At 42.6% G+C, this 23,203-nt stretch overlaps 1 protein-coding gene and 1 long non-coding RNA gene across 3 annotated transcripts in view; one reads left to right on the top strand and one right to left on the bottom strand.

The window, feature by feature from the left end:
- LOC122565276 (dedicator of cytokinesis protein 7-like) overlaps positions 1-23,203 on the top strand; it is a 194,365-nt gene that overhangs the window by 80,673 nt on the left and 90,489 nt on the right. The window lies entirely within an intron of this gene.
- Positions 5,493-19,284, bottom strand: LOC148142522 (uncharacterized). Its single transcript, XR_015751844.1, has 4 exons — positions 19,218-19,284; positions 16,637-16,757; positions 6,911-7,003; positions 5,493-5,591 (listed from the first exon to the last, which is right to left on the bottom strand). It is a non-coding gene; the product is annotated as an uncharacterized LOC148142522 (long non-coding RNA).

Below are 23,203 nucleotides of genomic sequence, written 5' to 3'. Positions count from 1 at the left end.
TAAAAATCACACAACACCAGGTTATAGTCTAACAGGTTTATTTGGAAGCACTAGCTTTCGAAGCGCTGCTCCTTCATCAGGTTGTAACTATCCAACACTAGCATCCCCAAATTATGACAGCCTGTGTGTAGATCAACTGCTGCTTTTCCCTACATTACAACAGTGACTACATTCAAAGTTTGTGACTACATGAAAAGTACTTTCATAATTGTGAAATGATCTTATACACCCTGAAGGCTTCATATACAATCAAATTTCTATTTGATGGGAGAGCTAATAACTGCAGCAATGTTTTAGAGTGAGAGCATCAGTGGAGGAGTTTGAGTACAATAAGGACAAATAGAATTTTTTTTGTTGTACATTAAATAGCCTTGATTTAAGAGAGAATTTGTCTTTCAGAAAATATAGAACATTTCCAAAAATATAAATCAAAAGAGTTGTGGATCTGGAAATCAACAACAAAAGTTGCTGGAAAATCTCAGCAGGTCTGGCAGTATCTGTGGACAGAAATTAGAGTTAACTTTTTTTTAAAATGACAAAAACATACTTCATTCATTAAAAAAACATCTCTGTTTATATGTATGTATATAATATAAAGTCACAAATGCAATTTGTCTCTGTGCAGTAATATATCAAGTAAACAAACAAACGTTTGAGTTTGACTCTATCCCAACGAACTAAAGGCATCTTTTACATGTACGAGACTATATTTACATATAGTGAGGCAATAGGAGAGTCCAATAACTGAATGGACCCCAATTAACTTCAGCAGGAAGATCTCAGACAGTGGTCTTTCCTCACTGTGCCTTGGCAGCAGCTGCCCCAGGCTTTACTGTGTCCCTCAGCACATAGTCCTGGACCTTGGAAAAAGCAGAGTTAATGTTTCAGGCCCAGTGACCCTTCCTCAGAACTGTTGGTAGCCTGGGAAAAAAAAAGTTATGCAGAAGATCGGGTAGGGCAAGGAGGTAAGGGGTAAACGATAGGTGGAGATACAGCCCAGAGGGAGAGAGGACAAATTGGACAGACAAAGGAATGGATACCGACCAACATGGGAGAACGAATACTTATTAACAGGGACAATTAGTGGTTAACAATGGGTTGTGTGTAGTAGCAAACCATGTGATAACAGAAGCGGAGAGCACTGAGACCATCCTGATGGGGGAATGGACATGTAAAGAGATGCACGTCCATGGAAAAGTGAAGGTGGCTGGAGCTCACAAACTGGAAATTCTGAAACTGACGTAAAGCATAATAAAATATATTGTGTTTTCTGAAGTTACTATCATGAGTGATTAGTAATGGATTTTACTTCGACCATGTGTTCACTATTAATTTCCTGAACAACACATTTTATGAATCCTGGCCCAACCACATTATATGTGAAAAGAAAAGGATGGAATGTTGGAATGTCCATTGGCTGCTGGTTGTTTTTCAGACCTAATTTGCTGTGAATTGTATTAAATAAATTTGCATAATGGCTGGTAGGTGGTGGTTCAGGTAAGAACATGAGAGAAGATGCCAAAAGCCCTAAAATTGGTGATCTCGATATTGAATCCTGAAAGCTGTAGAGTCCCCAAGCAGAAAATGCAGTTCTGTTCTTCCAGCTTGCACAGAGCTTCACTGGAACACTGCAGCAAACCTGAGACTGAGATGTTGGCCAGGGAACAAGGTGGTGTGTTGCAGTGGCAGGCAACTGAAAGCTCAGAGCTTTTTTGTGGGCAAAACGTAGGTGTTCTGCAAAGTGGTCACCCAGTCTATGTGTCATTTCCCCCATTGTAGAAGAGACCATACTATGAGCAGCAAATGCAGTAAACAAGATTGAGTGATGTGCTGCTTCACCTGGAAGGTGGGTTTGGGCCCTTGGATACTGAGGAGGGAGGAAGTGAATGGGCAGGTGTTATGGCTTCAGTGGTTGCAGGGGAAGGTACTGTAGGGATGAGGTATTAGGAGTGAAGGAGGAGTGGGTCAGGATGTCCCATGTGGATGCTAGTGGGATGATAAGTGAGAATAAAGGGGACCCTACTGCTGTTGTGGGAGGGAAGGGAGGTGGTGGGAGCTGAAGTGTGGAAGGTGGATTGGACCCAGCTGAGGGCCCTGTCAGCTGTGGTGCTGGGGAATCCTCAGTTGAGGAAGAAGGTTGACATCAAAGCTGATATCATCAGAACCGATGAGACAGAAGAACTGAGAGAATGAAAATAAATTATTTATAGGGAGTAGGGTGTGAGGATGTATAGGCAAGGTAACCGTGGATTTGTAGTGGACATCGGTGGTCAGTCTATCCTCCAGAAATAGAAACAGATATTCAGGAAGGGAAAGGTGTGGGGTGGAGTCAGAGATGGACCAGGTGAAGGTGAGAGCAGGGTGGAAATTGGAAACAAAATTAAAAACGTTTCCAATTCTGGAGGAGGGAGGGTAGCAGCACCGATAATATCAAAAATACACCAGAGAAAGAGTTGCAGTCAGAGGCTGGAAAAGGACTGGAACAAGGAACATTGCACATAGTCCACAAAGAGGCAAGCATAACCGAGGCCCACGCAAATACCATGGCGCTCCCTCTGACCTGAAGAAAGTGGAAGGAGTTAGAAGAGAAGTTGTTCAGGGGAAGGATGCGCTTGGTCAGGCAGACGAGGCTGGTAGTGGATGGGAACAGTTCAGGTCTTTTTTTTCAGGAAGAAGTGGAGAGCCCTGAGACCATTGGGATAAGGAGGAGTGGGTGGTGGACATGTAAGGGGATTGCACATCCATGGTAAAGAGGCTGGAGCCTGCAAACTGAAAATTCTGAAACTGATGTAAAGTGTCAGTGGGATCACAGATGTAATACAATATATTGTATTTTCTGAATAGTTAATATCATGAGTGATTGGTAATGAATTTGATTTAAACCATGTGTTTACTGTTAGCTTCTTGAACAGTATGTTTTATTACTCCTGGCCCAACCACATATGTGGAAAGGAAAGGATGGGATGTTGGAATTTCCACTGGCTGCTAGTTACTTTCAGACCCAACTTGCTATGAATTGAATTAAATAAATTTGCACAGTGGGAGTCGACCATTATGAGATTTAAGGATTTCCAGAGATGATAATTGGGGATTAAACAGTCAGCATTCTTTTGGGTGGTGCCAGGCTTGGTACTTGCCTATATTTTGTTTACCTTCGGATGTTGTACTCTGATCCTTTCTCACTCGCTCACTTTCCTTGGCACAGGAACATCTGACGTTGATGTAGGCAGCTTAGTTTGTTGTCGTTCCTGTTTTACTTCCCAGAAAACGCTGAGGGTGGATTCTTCTGGTAAAATGAAACTCTGTGATGGCCTCTCTTCTTAAATGATCTTAGCTGGGTGGAGTGCAATGGAGGATGTGGGTAGCACTATAGTCTCTGTGCCGGGGAGGGAAAAGTCAATTTGGATTTTGGGTCACGTCAACATTTAGTCAGTACTATTGGACAATGTCTGAGGACAGGACCAATCTTGTCCATGTTGCCTTCTTTCCTCTGTCAAATATTTGCCTATGTGCTCCTGCATAAAAATAGTCACTTGGCTACTCATGTGATGTAGTATTGGAGATAGTTCCACTGGGACCAAATGGCAGTGCAAGTTGGATCTTGTAGGAGGTCAAAGCATCTTTTTTTTTCTGAGCTGGGGTAATTGTGGGGAGAATAGTGTTGATGCATTTAAAGGTAGACTGGATAAGCACATTGAGAAAAAAGAACAGAAGGATATAGTAGTGAGGTGAGATGAAAAAGGGTGAGAGAAGGCCTGAATGGAACATAATCACTGGCATAGACCAACTAGGTTGAACGGCTTGTTTCTGTGCAACATATCGCTATATAACAATTCACTCAGTTAATCAGAAGTTAAAAAGAGTCACATCATTCTTCATTTCTATATTCCTATAATCCTGGCATTAGAATATCATCCATGTTCCATAGTTTATAAAAATGTTCAAAATCAAATCAAAATCTTGCTTAACTTTTTTAGCATCAGTCAAACCGATCTCTTTTATTCTGCCTCTCTTGCTGATTGATGAATTTTTTTCTGTTAGGAGGAACAGCTAATTTCCTTCTCACTAGCTCCTTAAATGGCTGTGTATGATCTCTCTCTTAAATCCCACGTCACTAAGTGTTTCAGCATTAGAAGTGCAGTGCCCTTTACTCTAGTTTTGTCCACCCATAGTTACTGGCAGTTTCTTCCAGTCACAGAGGCTGCAATTTTAGTGAAAGACACGTTCGTTATATAATATATCAAAACTTAGACAAAATATTGGATCAACTTATGCTTGATTACAAGGTACTGTGCAAAACTCTGTGAGCTTACTTGAGCCGCCAGATCAAATTTGAAGAACAAAACTATTTATTCTGACTTATTTGTTCCTTAAATCTGGAACGTATGCAGTCTGTTTGATAAATCACCCAATAGATCATAAATCACAAAAAAAATCACTTGTGTAGCTGTAAGGTTGGCCTTTATTTGAAACATGTGCCATGACATTTTCCCAAGCGCTACACTGTCAGGCATGCCACCTCCTGCTCCTCGGATGCTGCCTGACCTGCTGTGCTTTTCCAGCACCACTCTAATCTAGACTCTGGTTTCCAGCATCTGCAGTCCTTGTTTTTACCATGTTGTGGTGTTGGTGTTTGGTATCTGTGTTACACTGAAGTTAATCCAACGAGCCATGCCTGATGATGTGGGCCCAATTTTAGCTCCAATACCCGATGCTATATAGGCAGATTGAATTGCTGGATAGAAGAGCAGTGACTTACCCCTCTCTGATCCCATTGTTTTTGTGCCATATTCAATGTTAATTTGATCCTGTCAGTTAGTGTTGGCTACTTAGATATGGTTTGTTTGGGCTGCTGATGTGATCCGGAAGAGCTTTCAATAAACAGATTGGTTGATCATGTCCATGTGACACCAACAACTCCAGTCGTACCACCCAATCAATTACATTTACCTAGAGCTAGAAATGTTATGATTTTTTGGAAGTTTCTTGACTGAGTTACCCCACTGATACAAGACAATTTAATGCAAGACAATAGATACTACAGTCACTGATTTTTCTTGATAATTAACTAGCTTTACTCTAACCTATAAAGTGAGTAAGGTTAATAATTTAATGTAAATATGCAAGAGTGAGACTTTCTTGTGTTTTCATTAGATGTCGCTGGTGCTGGACTTTAGGTTTTGCCACAAAAATCTGTTGTCTTTTTGATTGTGCTCTGGTTTCACTGTGGGCATTTATCACAGGGAATGGCTGCACATTCCTTTGCTGTGATTTTGGATAAAGGCCCTTATGACTATCCTTTAGGACAGGATTTGATTTTCTGGAAATCTCATAGACGGGAATTAGAAGATGAAGCTGAGAAGTGTTCCATTCGGAAATAGTGAACTCCCTGACTATGGCTAGCAAAATCATTCATTGTATGTAGCTATGTGTTAACAGCCATTTGTCTGGCAGGTGCTGACACAAACTCTCGAACACTTATGGCTCATCATTAATCATAGGCAAATTTATTCTGCACAGTAAAGACATTCTTGAAGCATGATTGACTCCAAGCCTGGTTCTCCTTGTCCTCATGCCCATTTACTCCAGGTCTGCAATAGAGGTTGCACAGAAGTAAGTTAAAACACGTGCAGGAAATATTAATAGTGCTAAAAAGTAGGAATAGTGCTAAAATTGTAGGTGGGTGATGTACCATCTTTTACATCTTGCAAGTTCTCCTTGTTATTATCGTAAAACCCTATGTTTTCACTCCACATATGCAGGTTTGTTTTAGGGGTTTCATCTGCATCCGAACATCTAACCGTATGTATTTGGAATTCACAGGAATTCACATTAAGACACCGGCCAGCACTCAAAATAGCTTGTTGTTCCTGCTGTTGTATGAGTGTATCTTGTGGTTTAGCATGAGTAATGCTTCTGGGGGTCCGCTAAGGGGAATGTTCAATGGGCTGTATCTGTAAATTGAACAAGCTATGTCCACTGTTTACCACTTTGCAAAATTGGAGCATCTTTTTTGGTTTTCCTGTTTATTACTTAAGAATTTATGCAGTGAAGTCGATTTGAAATTCTGGTATAGTTGGGCGAACGAGGAAGATGAGAGAACAACTAACTGCTTATAATTGGACATGGAGTTAGTGGTCATGGGTGAGCTGATCGGATGCCAATCAGATACCACAGGAGCCCTTTTTGATTACACTTCTTTGATGGCAGTTCGAGTGAGAGATTAAAATTGCAGATATTAGAATAGGGAAGCAGGAAGGGATGCCTTTTCAGGATGTGCTCTTGGCATCCTTCAAGCAAGGTAGCTCAGGATGTGATTTTGATTGCAAGTGTTAATTCTTAAAGAGTTAACTACTTAATGATGTTAAACTTGTAAGATATTGAGAAGTTAGATTGGGTTCTGATCTAATTTCGTGTGTCTCAGTGTAGAGTGCGGCCTCACAGCCTAACATGCAGGGCTTGCAAAATGCTTGCCTTTTTGGACTCTTACAGATCAAAATGACATTGATTTAACCAGACCTCCCCCCTGCTGCTGTGTAAACAGGCTTCTTGCATTATGCAGACAGCTCTGACCCTCTGTGGATCCAGGCATTTAAAGAACCCAGTCTTAAACAGGGCCTTTAGGCAGGAGCCAGCCGATATAAACAGCATTCTGCCTGTCTGGAATCCAGACAACAGGGTGATATGCAATCTCAGGCTACTGCAGTGTAAATCCATCTTAATTAGCTTCTAACTGAATATCATAAATAGAACCAGGTACATGTCTGTAATCTTCTCATTCTCTCGATAGTGCTGTAGTGCCTACCCCATTAATTCTTTCGTATCGAATCTGCAGTTTAACGAGAAATCGGAATTTTACCCGAGTCCCTTGAGCTATTGCAGCAATAAGAGAAAGGTCAGGGTCATGTACCTGAGTGAGAGTCGAGGAGCACGTAAATCTTGTGTTCCAACTGTTGGAGTTTGATGAGTTACTGGCTCTATGTGTTGACAGTTCAGCTGAAAACTAACAAGGCAGACTGCTGTCAGAAACAACATTTAAAAGTAGCTTAGCTTAGTACAGTGTGCAATAAGCCAAAGGGATCAAGAGGGCATCTTTGTGTTCATTTTAGCAGTGAGGCACAGCATGCGCTGTTAAATGCCGTTCAAATATATTGTTGTTTGAGGCTTAGGGAAATCCAATAGTCACTACTTCAGTTAGTAAGATTTGTACTGAAAAAGTGCTGCAAGATAAGGGAGAGGTCCCTATTTCTGGGCTCAAATTCTATTCTGCTCCATTTACCATGTGGCTTGCTGATGGCATATGTGGAAGTTTGTACAAACTACTCTTTTGTAATGAGAATGGCTATGGGGATATCACTCACCATTTAGCCAAAAAGGGAGGCCATTCAACCTATCTAATACTTGCAAAGTAACCAGGATTTGCCCCATTGACTGTACCTTCAAATGGTTCCAGCCCTGCCTGGAGAAGATTAATCATGTTCTGAGAAGAAGTGTTTTTAGAACGTGTCTTTTGCTAGTTTGTGTCATGACCTTTAGTGCTGTTGTAGTCGTTTAGGCTGAAATGGTGCTCTATTATAATTCTATCTTGTGTCTTTTGTACCTTCCATAATGTCCTCTATTTTGTTCCCCTCTGAAGTTGAAAAAAACTAAGCATTTCATACCTTGGTTGTGTAGGGATCTGTTTTAATACTACAGGGGAGAGGGGTGATTCTCAAACAACCAAGTTAACCTTGGCTTCCACAACTGTGGCACCCCCTCAATTGGTACACTGACCACTACACTGGCAGATTTTTGTCTTTGTTGGATTTGTACCATGTTCTATGCTATTACAATGTGTGAGGTTTTTGTGTTCATGCTGGGAGAAGATCACTGTTTTTAAGGGGACAACATGAGAGGAATATTAGAATGAATTTGCCTGACAGGAATGGAGATCTGGCTGCTGCTTGTTTTTGAAATGGTGAGTCGTGTTGCCCTGGCAGCATTGATGTAAACACTGACACAAAATCAAAAGTGAACGAGGAACTCAAGGGAGGATTTCCCTGCTCACGATTACTGTTAAATCAGTAAATGTGTGAACTTCAGTGAAATCATATCCGTTATTATTTGTAAAACTAAAGCTGACATTACAGGGCTTTGTAAATCTGTTGCAGAAAATGTCATGTGGTAGAGATGGTTCACAATGTGCTGAATGGAATAAAGCAGGTCAGAGGCTAACTTTTCTGCAGAGAGGAAGAATGAAGAATGGGAGGACAGATGTCTTGGATTGCATCAACATATATCCTAAATAGCTGATGTGTCAAGAAATGGTTTCAAGGGAAAAATAGTCCTGTTCTGGATTTTATTGGTTGTTCCTTCTGTTTCGGACCAGTATTGTATCGATATTGGAGATCTATGCTAGTTATTGTGGTGAGCCTCAGAATATCAACAACAGAAGGAAACCAGTCCTTCTGTTCAATGCCAGTTCTTTGACAGATCTATATCAGTTTCATTCCCACATACGCTCTGTGTATCTTTCTAATTATTTTCTTTCTCAAGTGCCTAACCACTTCTCTCCTAAAAGCGAAAGTTGTAGATTTTACTTTTTGTCAAATGTATTCAGGTGCTGTGTGCTTTTCTGGCCAGGCTAGCATTTATTGCCCATGTCTAAGCTGGTGAGTCCGGGCCTGAAAATACTGCAAACTATTTGGGATAGATCCACGTTAAAGTCAGGGAGGGGGTCCAGGATTTTGATCCAGTGACACTGAAGGAATGGTGATATGGTCCCAAGTCAGGAAGGTGTATGGCTTGAAGGGGAGCTTGTAGGTGAAGGGAGTGAATGTTGAAGTTTAGGTGAGATGCTGATTAAGCTTTGTTCTGTTATTTGAGCTATATTCATCCAAGCAAGCAGAGAGCATTCCATCACACTCCTAACTTGCAGGTGGTGGGCTTGCATATGAGGGGTTAAGAAGTGAGTTACTAGCCATAGAATTCCCAGTCTCTGACCTGCTATTTTAGCCACAATATTTATTTGGCTTCTCTAGTTCAGTTTCTGGTCGATGGTAACCTCCAGGATGTCGGTCAGCAATAGTAATACAATTGAATGTCATGTGATGGTTAGATTCTACCTTGATGGAAATTGTCATTGTCATTGTCATTGCCTGGTCCATGTGTAGTCTCAATATTACTTGCCACTTGTCAGCCCAGGCTTGAACACTGTCCAGGTCTTGCTGCATTTTGACATGTACTGCTTCAGTATCTGAGGAATCACAAATATTGTTGAACTTTATGCAATAATCAGTGAATATTCCCACCTCTGACCTTACAATGGAAGGAAGGCAATTGGTGGTTGAGCTAAACATGATTAGGATTCCTGTAGTGATGTCTTGGGACTGAGATCTTCAGCCTCCAACAACCTCAACCACCTTGTTTTGTACCAGATATGACTGCAACCTCTGAATAGTTTTGCCTGCTATTGACTCCATATTTATACAGGTTCCTTGATGTGACACTGGACTAGATGCTGCCTTGACGTTACTTTTGTCAACTTTATTTCCTTTTTGGAATTCAGCTCTTTCATCCATGTTTGGACTAAGGCTGTAGTGAGGCCGGAAGATGAGTGGCCCAGGTGGAACTCAAACTGAGCATCAAATAACAAGTTTTTCTGTCTAAATGCATGATAGTACTTCAATGATCCCTTCCAAGACTTTGCTGTTGATTAAGAGAAGTCAGATAGAGCAGTAATGGCTTTTTTTTGTGGACAGGACATGCCTGATCAATTTTCCACATTGTTAAGAAGGTGCAAGGTTTGTTGTTGTATTGGAAATAGCTGGACTAGGGGCAAGATCAGGAAAAGATGAATCCAATAATGATTATCACCTGTATGTCCCTTTCAACTTTTGTCAATAGTTAACAGTTGCTATCAAAGGTGAGTTTTGCATTTCCTCCACTGGCATTCAATTTCTTGCCTTCAGATATCAGTAACAATGAGGCCTAGTGAAAATTCAGATTCTTGGGCACTTTGACAGCTACCATCTTCATATAAGTGTCATTGCCCTCCAGCTGCACTGAGTATCTTCCTGGGTTTGCACACATGTGCACGCCAGTATAGAGCTGATGGTTTCTTTGATTGGTGGGGTGGCCGGGGGAGAATTGGCTGAGATATGAAATGTAGAGGGAATGCAGCAGCAAGGAATCCAAAACAGAAAGCATGTGTGTGCAAATAATCTCTGGCCCACTGCAAAACAGGATACAATCATTGATATCTGTCTGCATAGGCAGAGCAGCTGCCTGGCTGAGCCTGTCTCCACTTGTGTTCCACTTTGGGAGTAGCTTACACATGTACCTCCTTCATTACTGTCCAAACCCAAAATGTAGGTTCCTACGTATTGAGACATTGAGCTCATTTATTGTCAGTGCCAGTGGTGGTTTTCTGTTCACAGATACCAATATTTCCTATTCCAATCTAGACCTTGCCTTTTGGTAACGCATAATGGTGGCTTGGTGGGAGGAAATTAGGAGAAACTATTTCAACTGTTTTGACAAGGCAGTAACACAAGAATACAAATTACTGAAAAAACAAAGTAGATATCAGAATTTTTTTAAAATACAGAAGTTCGTTAGGATACCCCACCATAAAACCGATGGAACTCAACAATAATCTACTAACTGATGCTCAGTTAGAGCTCTCCTCAGGAATACTCAGCTCCTTCTCTCATTACTATTTTTGTCCAAACATTGTCTGGAGAAAAAAAGCATGTTTGGACCAAAGTGCTGAACTCCAAAAGGGAAGTGACGATGACTGCACTGATATCAAGGCAGCATTTGACCATGTATCTCATAAAGAGCAGGCTAGAGGCTGGGAATTTGGCAGCAAGTAACTGACTTCCTGACTCTTCAAAGCCTATTCATCAGTGACACAACACAAGTCAGAAGCATGATGGAAGACTCCCCACTTGCCTGGATGGGTGTAGCTCCAACAACGCTCAAGAAGCTTGACACCACCAGGAAAAGCAGCCTACCTGGTTGATACTCCATCTTACACCTTGAACTCCCTCCAGCACTGACACATAGTGACAGCACTGTGTATCATCTGCAAGATGCACTACTCACCAAGGAGCTCTGGATAGCACCTCCTTGTGACTTCTATCACCTGGAAGTAGAAGGGATATAGCAGATACATGGGAACACCATCATCTACAAGTTTATCCAATTCACACACCATCCTAACTAATATATTGCAGTTCCTTATTGTCATAGGGCAAAAAGCCTAGAATTCCCTCCCTGATAGCACTGTGGGTCTACAAAGCAGTTCAAGGCAGTGGCTCAGCAACAATGTCACTTAACTAGCAATCCAGAGCCCCAGGCTAATATTCTGAGGACATGAGTTCAGATCCCATCATGGCAGATGGTGAAACTTGAATTCAATAAGTTTGGAGTTCAAAATTATGTCTAATGGTGATCATATAACCACCATCAATTGTCATAAAAACCCATCTGGTTCTTTAATGCCATTCAGGGAAAGAAATCTGCCATCCTCACCTGGTCTGATCGACGTATGACTCCAGGCTTACAGCAATGTGATTGACTCTTCAACTCCTCTAGGCAGTAATTAGGCACTAGTTGGTGGCTTAGCTAGCTATGCCCTCATTCCATGGATGAATTAAAAAAAAAAGCAGCTTGCTAGCTTCTCCAGGGACACTATGGATGGATACCAAATGCTGGTCTAGCCAGTGACACCCATATCCATACACAGGTTTTTAAAAAAAAACTCCTTGCTGGGTCATCCATTCTTCTTGAACTGCAACTCAGTGTGGATGTTGGGCAGGACACTCACCCAGGCCTGTGGTGACTGCTGGGAGAATCTTGTTCAGCTCCTTGTTACTTTGGCTGATGAGCGGGTGGGCATGGTACAGATCATCTGCTGTGTCAGGCTATGTGGCCTGTCAGCTCCAGTTACTCAGGAAAGCAACCAAGATAAACAGAGTTAAAAGTCACCCAACACCAGGTTATAGTCCAACAGGTTTATTTGGAAGCACTAACTTTCGGAGCACTGCTCCTTCATAGGGTGATTGTGGAGGTTAAGGTCATGCTCAAAGAATTTATAGCCAAATGAGTCCTGTGTCATGGAGATGTGACACAGTAAACAATCTTAGATTAAAACTTTAATCTTTTATAATGGGATATGCTGGTTTCTGTTCTCTGATGTAAATCCCAGAACTTCTTTTAAATTACATTCTCAACTTAGCTCAGCTTATTAAAAAATAGGTGTGAAGTCTGTGGGTGTGATGGGGTATGTGTGAGAGGGTGCGTGTGTCAGTGTGAGTGTTGGGAGTGTGTGTGTGTGCATATGAGAGAGAGCTAGTGTGTGAGGGAGGGACTGCATGGGTGTGTGAGTACGTTGGTGTGTGTGTGAGAGAGAAAGAGAGTGTATCGTGCAGTGTAGTGTGACATGAACCCAAGGTCCCGGTTGAGGCCATTCCCATGGGTATTGAACCTTGCTATCAGCTTTCTGCTCAGCTGCTCTGCATTGTTGCTTGTCCCGAAGTCTGCCTTGGAGGATGATCACCTGAAGGTCTGAGGCCAAATGTCCTAGACTGCTGAAGTGTTCCCCAACTGGGAGGGAACACCCCTGCCTGGTGATTGTTGTGTGGTGTCCAATCATCCGTTGTCGTAGCGTCTGCTCGGTCTCACCAATGTACCATGCCTCAAGGTATCCTTGCCTGCAGCGAATGAGGCAGACCACGTTGGGCGAGTCACATGTGTACACCCTCTCCTTCCCTTTCCCCTCCCCGCAATTTCCCCCCTCCTCCTGTGTATTTGCACACAGCCTATCACTCAGAGATCAGCCATTCCCCATTGAAGAACGTAGCCCCGTTGCTGCAGCCAGTTAGGTGAGTGGTGAGTATTCTAACAGACTGTTAACTTGAGTTTTGAACACGACAAGGAGTTTTGGAGGAGGCAGACTGTAGAATATGGACCAAATCTTTGTCCTGCTCTTGTAGCCAGAGGAGTTGGTATGAAACTCAGGTGAACAATGATCCTGAAGGATATTTATGGTAGAGGAGCTCAATAATGATGGCATCTTGCAGGCTTGCTGGGCCTTCTCTTCATGCCAAATATTTTATTTGAACAAACATAATCTGTTAGTTTTATCATCCTAAATGAATTAATTAGATCCTCCTGCAGGATGGCATGGGCTACTTCATGATCAAGTACATTATAAATTGGAGCACTATGAGTAACCTGACCTTATGACAGGCAGAAGCGGTCATATTTGTTCAAATGCTGCATTGATGTCAAAAGCAGCTATTTTCACCTCTCATTTGGATTCCAAGGCAGGCTGTGAGGAGGGCTGGCGCTGAATGCATCTGCAGAATCCAAGCAGAGAATTTGCGTGTTTCGCGTTTCTGGTTTGCAAGTCGCCCACTTCAGATTTCTGAATATGTTAATGATTCTCTCCACTAGCAGATATCTGATAACAATCTGAAGCAGGAAAGCAGCCCACACAGAGGATGTTGACAGAGTTTGGATAGTCACACAGGCTGTTCTGTTCTGTTACTGCCTGTAACAAAATATTCTGAAATGGATAAACGATTGCTGAATAAATAAAGAGATATCAGGTACTGCAGCAATCTGCAATGTGAGGCAGGTTTCCCAGCCCTGGCGGAATGGAACAGTAGATTCTTAGTCACAGTGGTAGTGTTGGCACAGAATCATATCTCTAACAATTTTGACTCTGATGCTTCACATCGTTGAATGTCCTGATGACACTTCCAACCCAGCCTCATGCATGAGCAGTTGTCACTAAGTTGACTTTCTGGCCAAGAGGCAACAGGCATGAACTGAACAAAACTACAACACATTGAAGCAGAACCAAAATCATTTTGGCGAAACCTTTTGGCTTTAGGGTAGTGACACAGAACAGATCAGGCTGACACCTCAAACAAGTTATGATTCTGATCTTAGCACCAACTGGCGTCTTAGAGTGTTGCACAACCAAACTTTCCAATGGGAAAAGATATTAAAATCTGCAGTGAAATTAAAATAGAATATTAAAATAAAATGCTAGGCTACAGGCTTCATTGCTCAGCATCTGAACAGGAAACAATTGTGTGACCGGATCTGAAATGTTAACTTTGATTTCTCTTCACAGATGCTGCCAGATCTGCTGAGTTTTTCCAGAAACTTCTGCTTTGTTTCTGATTTACAGCATCTGCAGTTCTTTAAGTTTTCATCCATATTTAGTGGCTGTTTCTCTAGACCAGTACTCAGTGGCTTAATTAGCACAGAGTTAATTACCTAGAGCCACCTCCACAAACTGCTAAGTTAGTTCAAAAGCTCACAAAAGGAAAATAACATCTGTTTCATTAGTGTCACCTATCACTCACAACATTCATGGAGACTAAAAAGACCCAGCCCAACACAATGTTACTTCAAAGCCTGTAGGCAACGTCAATGAAGAGAGAAGGGAATATCTTTCCAGTACATTGGGAAAGGACAGAGAGCAAGTTAGGCCATTGCTGGATGAATGAAGAAGTGCTGAAGTGGAAGAGAATTACTCTGGGAACAGTATCATGACCATTGAGTGAATGGACAGACTGAGTAATGATTGTTTACAGGGTCAGTGGATAATTAAGTGCAGGAGCAGCACAAATTGATATATAGCCTCTTCCACAACTGGCCTAGATCAAACAGTATTCCGAACTATGAATATTTGAAAGTATGGCAAGAACAAAGATTATTTGTCCATCAGCCCTATTCCATTCTACCGTGGCCTTTGGCCAAGCATTATAATCATCTAATAGTCACTGCCTCTGATTCTTGGTTGCTTATTCATCTTTCAAACTGGTTTAGCAAACCACATCCAGTGCTCATATCGCATCCAGTGCTCAACCATTGGATAGAAGCAGCAGGATCTGTGGTGTAAATGGAATCAATTGTTCTTGTAATTGAATCAACATGTTTAGCTATTGACCAAAAAGATTGATGTTTTGAACCTTATACTGAGAAGGAGTGCTGTGCATCTCTCCTGCTCTGGTTAGTTGGTTGGAGTGGAGAAATTTGGGCAAGTCAGAGTACCTCCTCTTGTCTCTGCTCCTAGGCCTGCCCGTGTTGGTTATTAATAGGTTGACGTGGTGGGCTGTGGAGGTGGTCATTTCTGCTGACTGTCGCTCTTCCATGGCTTATGTTCATGCACGTGTGGTCTTGGGGAGGGAGCATGTGGTGTACAACAATACTTTCAATGCCATTATAATGGGGAGTGGGCAGGGGGTAGAGTGCTTTATGTCCCTTCCAACTCCATTTTAATTTAGCCCCTTCCTGCTCTCCCTATCTCTCCCTCACCTTTGATGATTTCATTGCCCTAATGGCCTTTGCACATAAATTATTCAATTGGACACATGAATAATTTACTGGTGATGGTTAATAGTTGAAAAAAATAGCACGGTGATTTTGTGATGGGTGAAAAAACATTCAAGGAGAAAGTGAGGTCTGCAGATGCTGGAGATCAAAGTTGAAACTTTATTGCTGGAACAGCACAGCAGGTCAGGCAGCATCCAGGGAACAGGAGATTCGACGTTTCGGGCATAGGCCCTTCTTCAGGAATGAGCAGAGAGTGTTCAGCAGGAGAAGATAAAAGGTAGGGAGGAGGGACTTGGAGGAGGGGAGTTGGAAATGTGATAGGTGGAAAGAGGTCAAGGTGAGGGTGATAGGTCGGAGTAGGGTGGAGGCGGAGAGGTCAAGAAGAAGACTGCAGGTCAGGAAGGCGGTGCCGGGCTGGAAGGATCCGGCTGAGACAAGGTGGGGGGAGGGGGGATGAAGAAACTGGTGAAGTCCAAGTTCATCCCCTGCGGTTGGAGGGTTCCCAGTCGGAAGATAAGACGCTCCTCCTCCGACCGTCGGGTTGTTGTGGTTTGGCGGTGGATGAGTCCAATGACCTGCATATCCTCGGTGGAGTGGGAGGGGGAGTTGAAATGCTGTGCCACAGGTTGGTTGGGTTGGTTCGTCCGGGTGGCCCAGAGGTGCTCCCAGAGGTTCAGGGAGCACCTCTGGGCCACCCGGACGAACCAACCCAACCAACCTGTGGCACAGCATTTCAACTCCCCCTCCCACTCCACCGAGGATATGCAGGTCATTGGACTCATCCACCGCCAAACCACAACAACCCGACGGTCGGAGGAGGAGCGTCTTATCTTCCGACTGGGAACCCTCCAACCGCAGGGGATGAACTTGGACTTCACCAGTTTCTTCATCCCCCCTCCCCCCACCTTGTCTCAGCCGGATCCTTCCAGCCCGGCACCGCCTTCCTGACCTGCAGTCTTCTTCTTGACCTCTCCGCCTCCACCCTACTCCGACCTATCACCCTCACCTTGACCTCTTTCCACCTATCACATTTCCAACTCCCCTCCTCCAAGTCCCTCCTCCCTACCTTTTATCTTCTCCTGCTGAACACTCTCTGCTCATTCCTGAAGAAGGGCCTATGCCCGAAACGTCGAATCTCCTGTTCCCTGGATGCTGCCTGACCTGCTGTGCTGTTCCAGCAATAAAGTTTCAACTGAAAAAACATTCAGTTGTGTGTAAAAGTACTTCTGGATATAAATAAAAAAGAAAAAAATGATTGATTGGAAAGGCTGTTGTGCTGTAGTGGTAGTGTTCCTACCTTTGAGCCTGGAGGCCTGGGTTCAAGTCCCACCTGCTCCAGCGCTGTGTGGTAACATCACTGCACAGATCAATTAGAAAATATCTTCTAGCTGGTGTTTAAGGGGATCGGCATTTGTAACCTAAATATAAAAGTCACAGAAGAGCATTCTCAGCCATTGCTTGGTTGAATGAGGCAGTGATATGATGGTAAACTCATTTGCCCAGTAATCCAGAGTGTTCTAGGGACTCATGGAAGATGATGAAATTAAAACGTAAGGAAATTGGCCTGATTGGAGAAAGGCTGTTGTGTTACAGCGATAGTGTCCATACCTCTGTGCTAGGAGGTCTGGGTTTGAGTCCCGCCTGCTCCAGCAGTGCATTGCAACAACTCTGAACAGGTGGATTAGAAAATATCTACAACATCTGCAGAATGCATAGCTTACAGGATGTACTGCAGAAACTCACCACAAATATTTCTATTGTGCAAGTGGCCTTTTTAAAATCTGTGTGGCTGCTGGCTTGGGTTTATATGGTAGCTGTGAACTAGGCTGAGAGAGAGAAAAACAAGTTTGCACACTATCATTGAGTTATTTTCATGGCCAGACAGATAACCTTTTGATTGTGTCCACAGTCTTGACTAAATCTGTCTCATTAAAATCAATAGAAAGGCAGCCAAGCTGTCAGTTCATTAGGTCTGCTTATTTTTGTTCTATTTATGATTAACTAGTTAGTTAGAACCTTGGGATTAGTCTGTGGGAGAAGGAAGTGTATATTATTGAAGCGCATAACCCTGCGAGGGATTGCTTCTAATATGTCAGTCGCTGTTGTGAAACTTGCATTAGATGAATTGATATCTTACAGAAATTAATCTTATTTATTGCTTGGAAAACAAGATTGGAATTTAGATTTGTGGTTAAATTAATCTCATAATGCCCAGTGCCCCACCCATTCCCAGTTGCTATTTATTGAGGCTGTGGAGTATCCATTGTTGATACTGCAATCCAGCACAATGTAAGCAAGCCTTGGTATTAATGCTGACAAAGTGTGGAGCTGGAAAAAAGCACAACAGGCCAAGCAGCGTCAGAGGAGCAGGAGAGTCGGTGTTTTAAGTTGGATGTTACATCATGAGTCCTGGTGAAGGGTCCCGAACTGAAACTGGAGCTTTTTCCCAGCTCCACATGTTGTTGACTCTGACTTGCCTGACCTGCAGTCCTCACTATCTCCAATTTGGTATTAATACTGATTGTTAAACTGACAATGGGTTTGCTCCTTCAAATCTCACTGTCTCCATTTGCCTCTCTTCACTACTATGTCCCATCCTTGTATTTAGTACTTCCCCTTGCTTCACTAATCCCCCAGATCTCTCATATTCTTGAATTAGCAAGCAGTAAACAAGATGTGAATATGGGATGCTGAAAAGCTGTAAAGGATTCTGAATGGTATTTGAAATGAGATTGAAGAGTGAGTGAGGTTCATGCACTGAACATGCATTCTCTTTCACACATCCAGCTAGCATCATCAGCTGGCAGCTTAAAGTCAGTGACATTGAGAGTGAGTGAGTTAATACAGAAAGTGAAGCTCCCCTTGATTGCATGTGATGGGAGTATGTGATCAAGTCAAATCAGCAAAGCCCCAGCATCTATCCTTCATCTTTGTGAGGTTCAGGCACCTGAACCGCTCTATGTTTAACCTCATATCCACCTCTCAAATAAATGCCACGCTCCATCTAGATTATAGTCGTCAAATGATTCAATAGAAAATGGACTCATTGACCAATCAGCGTCAGAGGAGCAGGAGAGTCGATGTTTTAAGTCGGATGTTACATCATGTTACATTGACCTTTATTGACCAGTCATCTGGAGCTGGACATGAGGTGAGGAAAGGCCCATTGATGGAAAGTTTTGGGAACTGTCGTGTCAGTGCATTGCCCTTGCACATTATGTCTCATATTACTCAACTCTTCAGCTCCATGGCTCAGTTGTGTGCTATGCCCTGTTGCTGCTTCTTGTATAAAAAATATTGAATATATCACTGACTGAAAGTTTTTTACGTGTATGGCATTTGCCTTTGACTGGCTCCTCTGTTCTGTTCCAGTGTCCCTCTGCTGGGACTGGAATGCAGGATTCTGAGAATGTCTACGTCTCTTGGATTTCAACTGCTCTCTTTATTGCAAATCATGCAGTCTGTAAATAATCTCTGGCAGGGGAAAGGCAGAGATGAACATAAGTGGGCCTATTTATATGCTGAATGATACATCACAGTACCTAGAGGTTTAACAACTGAATTATTTCACTGTAAACAGCGATTGTGATTTCTCCCCCAACGCTTACTGACATCTTCCGATCTAATAGCTCCTCATTCAGCTTCCCTGCCCCTCTAAACTACCTTAAAGTCCTGTTGAGATTTGCAGGTTGGAGTTCAAACTGGAAACAGAAAAAGGCGTTTAAGGTGAAGATATTCCCTGTATGGTAGTTCTTACAGCAATTAGATGACACTCTGTAGATTGGCCATTTTAAACCCGAGGTGCCACAGTGCAAGAGATGTAGCTCCTATCACTGACAGGATTTTGGACAAACAATTTAAGTTCAATATTTGCTTACCTAAAGTATTTTTGATGCTGACACATGTTGATCTGACTGTGTGCTGCGGTATTATCATCTTGGAAATGCCACAGGCATTGATCCAGTACAGTGAGAAGTGCAGAATGACACGGGTGTGTTTGTTAGTTACTGATCTGTGGATTAATGCCAACTCTGAGCAACACAGCTTTGGGAAAGTGGCGAAAGACTACCTGCAGTGTTTGACTTAATGCTGACTGTTCACATTGCCGATCGTGACCTCAGACTCTCAATGCTGTTTCCTTTTACTAATATCAACAGCACAGCAATACTGTTTTTTTTCAGTATCAATGCGTATGCATAAAACAAATATAGTGGTTCTATTGTGTACAGCAGACATCCATTGAATATGTACTCACAGTTACCCCTCTCCAATAATATACCTCAGTTGCTGTCTGTCAAGTTGTGTTACTCCTGGGTATGGTTCAATTACTCCTGTATTTTGTTGTCACTTCTGTGTCTGGCTTACTCTCCAACTGGATCCTCAATTTACTTATATTGAAAGCAGGATTTTTTAAATGCTTTCTTCAACAGTGAGCCTTGCTGGCAGGGGCAGTCTATTTTTCATTCTTTTTTGCCCTTGAGATGGTTTAGAGCATGAACTGCAATTCAGGTGCCAGTCACAGAGTCATAGAAGCATACAGCATGGAAACATACCCTTCAGTCCAACTCGTCAGTGTTGACCAGATATTCCAATCTGACCTAGTCCCATTTGCCAGCATTTGGCCCATATCCCTTTGATCACTTCCTATTCATATACCCATTCAGATGCCTTTTAAATGTTGTAATTGTACCAGCTTCCACCACTTCCTCTGGCAGCTCATTCCTACGTGCATTACCTCCTGCACTAAAAAGTTACCCATCAGGACCTTTTCAACATTTTTCCCTCTCACCTTAAACCTATTCCCCTATCCATGCCCCTCATGATTTTATAAACCTCTATAAACCCCTCAACCTCCAATGCTCCAGAGAATATAGCCCCAGCCTATTCAGCCTCTCCCTATATCTCAAAACCTCCAACCCTGGCAACATCCTTGTAAGTCTTTTCTGATCCCTCTAAAATTTAACAACATCTTTCCTATGGCTGGGCAACCAGAATTGTACACAGTATTCTAAAAGTGGTCATACCAATGTCCTGTATGGCTGCAACAACACATACCAACTCCTATAATCAGTGAAGGCAAGCATACCAAACGCCTTCTTCACTACCCTGTCTACCTGCGACTCCACTTTCAAGGGACTCTTTAATCAGTAACAGTCCCTAGGACCTGCCATTTATTGTATAAGTCCTGGCCTGGTTTGCTTTCGGAGTCACTGTGAATCCTGTTCTACACACACCCGTCCTGTTTGTAACTGGAGATGACCCAACAGGAGGTGGGTGCTACAACAGCCAGGGTTTTTCTACTGAAATCACTGCATTCTAAGCCTTGGGAACATGGTTTTAGTTGTGAGGTCCTTAGGAAAGAAGAGAAGGAATCCATGAGGATTTTACGTCAGGCACAATGAGAAGAAATCCAAATGCAGCTCTTCCATCCCTTCACTGTCCCTGTGTCCCTGTCTGAAGGCAGACATGCCCATGGTAACCTGCTGGACTAAAGTGTCTTCCTTTAATACCATATTACCCTGTGAAAGGAAGAAAGACTTACATTTATATAGTTAAAAATCACACAACACCAGGTTATAATCCAATAGATTTATTTGGAAGTACAAGCTCTCGAAACACTGCTCCTTCATCAGGTAGCTACATGCACATGCACACCAAGAACACGAAACTGGAGAAACTTGGCATAACCACCAGCAGTAGCCTAGACTCCCCAGCACCACAGTTGAAAACAGTACCACCATGGGGAAATCAACAGTCAACTTATTGGACCACACCTTTCAACTGGAAGAGATTGAAGTTCTCAGCCGGTGACTCAATTTCTGCCTCATCACCAAAATGGACCCCGTTGGTCTTACAGCAGACACGGAGGAATTCATCAGACGCACAAGACGTCTGGAACCCTTCCAAGATGTCAGCAGCAAGCCTAATGAGACAATTGGCAAACCAGAACAGTCATCAGAGAGATCCATAGTCGAGCGACCAAAGGAGGAGTTGGTTTGGACCCCTTCGGAGAACTGCTGCCCTGAGCTTCACATGTATACTCAAACTGTCCGGGAATGTGTAAATGCCAGATTCATCAGCTGCACTCACAAGGTAGAACAAAACATCAGCCAATCACAACGTAACGCCATCCATGCATTCAAGACTAATCACAACATTGTCATCAAACCAGCAGAGAAATAAGGAGCCATCGTCATTCAGAATAGAAAGGACTACTGCAAGGAAGTGTACCTGAAAAAGGAGCGGCGCTCCAAAAGCTTGTACTTCCATATAAACCTGTTGGACTATAATCTGGTGTTGTGTGACTTTTTAACTTTGTCCACCCCAGTCCAACACCAGCACCTCCACATCATGGCTATATTTATATATTGAAAATTCTGACCTCTGGACATGCTAAAAGTACTTTACATTGATGAAGTACTTGTGAACATGCAGATGTTGTTGTAATGCAGGAGACGCAGTGGTCCCTGAGAGCGTGCAGCAAGATCCCACCTGCAGCAATGTGATACTTAATAACCAAGATAATCTGTTTCAGTGATGTTGTTCGAATAATAAGTACCATCCAGTCCACCAGGGAGAACTGTTGGGATACTGTTGTGGAATCTTTTAAAGGACATTTGGGAGGGAAGAGGGGAGCTCCATCATATGTCTCATCCTGGAAGATGCCCCACAACCTTAGTGCTTCACTGAAGCTCTCAGGCTACTGCTGTGATTGAGTGGAAATGGAGCCCACAATCTACCGACAAACATTGGGTTAACTGTAGTGTTGGCCCCATACGTATTTTAAACTGGTGAGATCAGCAACCAGTAATGAGATTTTGTAGCTTGTGAGCACATTGTTCGCTGACTCACAAGGGCTGTGTGATTTAACAACAATCACACCTGGTTCTCTGCACCTTCAGCCAATTTCTGAACCTGTCAATTAGTGAATTCTACAGTAAAAATAACTCTTGACTTCCATCGAATTAAAACCTTTTTCTAATCTCTAATTAAACTCCTCACATTGACATATTCGGTTATTTTGTAGAGAAACCCATTGTGAATTGACACTGGCTGGACAGCTTCAGAATGGGCAGGGCTGTATGAAGCCCAGTTCAAAAAGCTGCTTATTTCTGTATAATTGCACAATTTAATTTTAAGGTCCATGTTTAACTGAGGAGCGCTGAAAACAGTAGCTGTAATCATGGTGGATGCTGGAAACACTCTGATTAGCTTTACACACAGTCACAAGTATGAACTATTTAACTTAAATAAGGAAAACCAATTGTCAATCTAAGGAGCGTCAGTAAACAGACAAGACAGAATTAATAGCATTGGCAAAAAATGAAGTTAAAAATCACACAACACCAGATTATAGTCCAACAGGTTTATTAAGAAGCACTAGCTTTCAGAGCGCTGCTCCTTCATCAGGTGGTTGTGCAGTAGGTTGTGCTCTCCAACCACCTGATGAAGGAGCAGCGCTCTGAAAGCTAGTGCTTCCAAATAAACCTGTTGGACTATAACCTGGTGTTGTATGATTTTTAACTTTGTCCAACCCATTCCAACACCGGCAGCTCTAAGTCATGGCAAAATATGAGGTGAGACTTTTTTTTGAGTGACCTCTAATGACCTGGCAAGGTAATGAAAACAGATTGAATAGCAATGTTCAAAAGCATTAAAAAAAAATTATTTCATGGGATGGGGGTGGAGTTGCCTATTCTCGATTGCTCTGCAAACGAGTGGCTTACTGGACCATTTCAGAGGGCAGTTGTGAGTTAACTATATTGTTGTGATGTCTGGAATTACGCAGAGGCATGTACAAATGATGGGTTTTTAAACAGCGATTGATGATGGTTTCATGATTTCAACACTCAAACTATTAACT

The sequence above is a fragment of the Chiloscyllium plagiosum genome, unplaced genomic scaffold, assembly GCF_037043375.1.
Source record: "Chiloscyllium plagiosum isolate Xiang-an unplaced genomic scaffold, Cpla_swu_hap1 HiC_scaffold_28, whole genome shotgun sequence".
Lineage (NCBI taxonomy): Eukaryota > Metazoa > Chordata > Chondrichthyes > Orectolobiformes > Hemiscylliidae > Chiloscyllium > Chiloscyllium plagiosum.
Note: the sequence above shows the minus strand (reverse complement) of the source record. Positions and strands in the feature narration are given on the sequence as shown.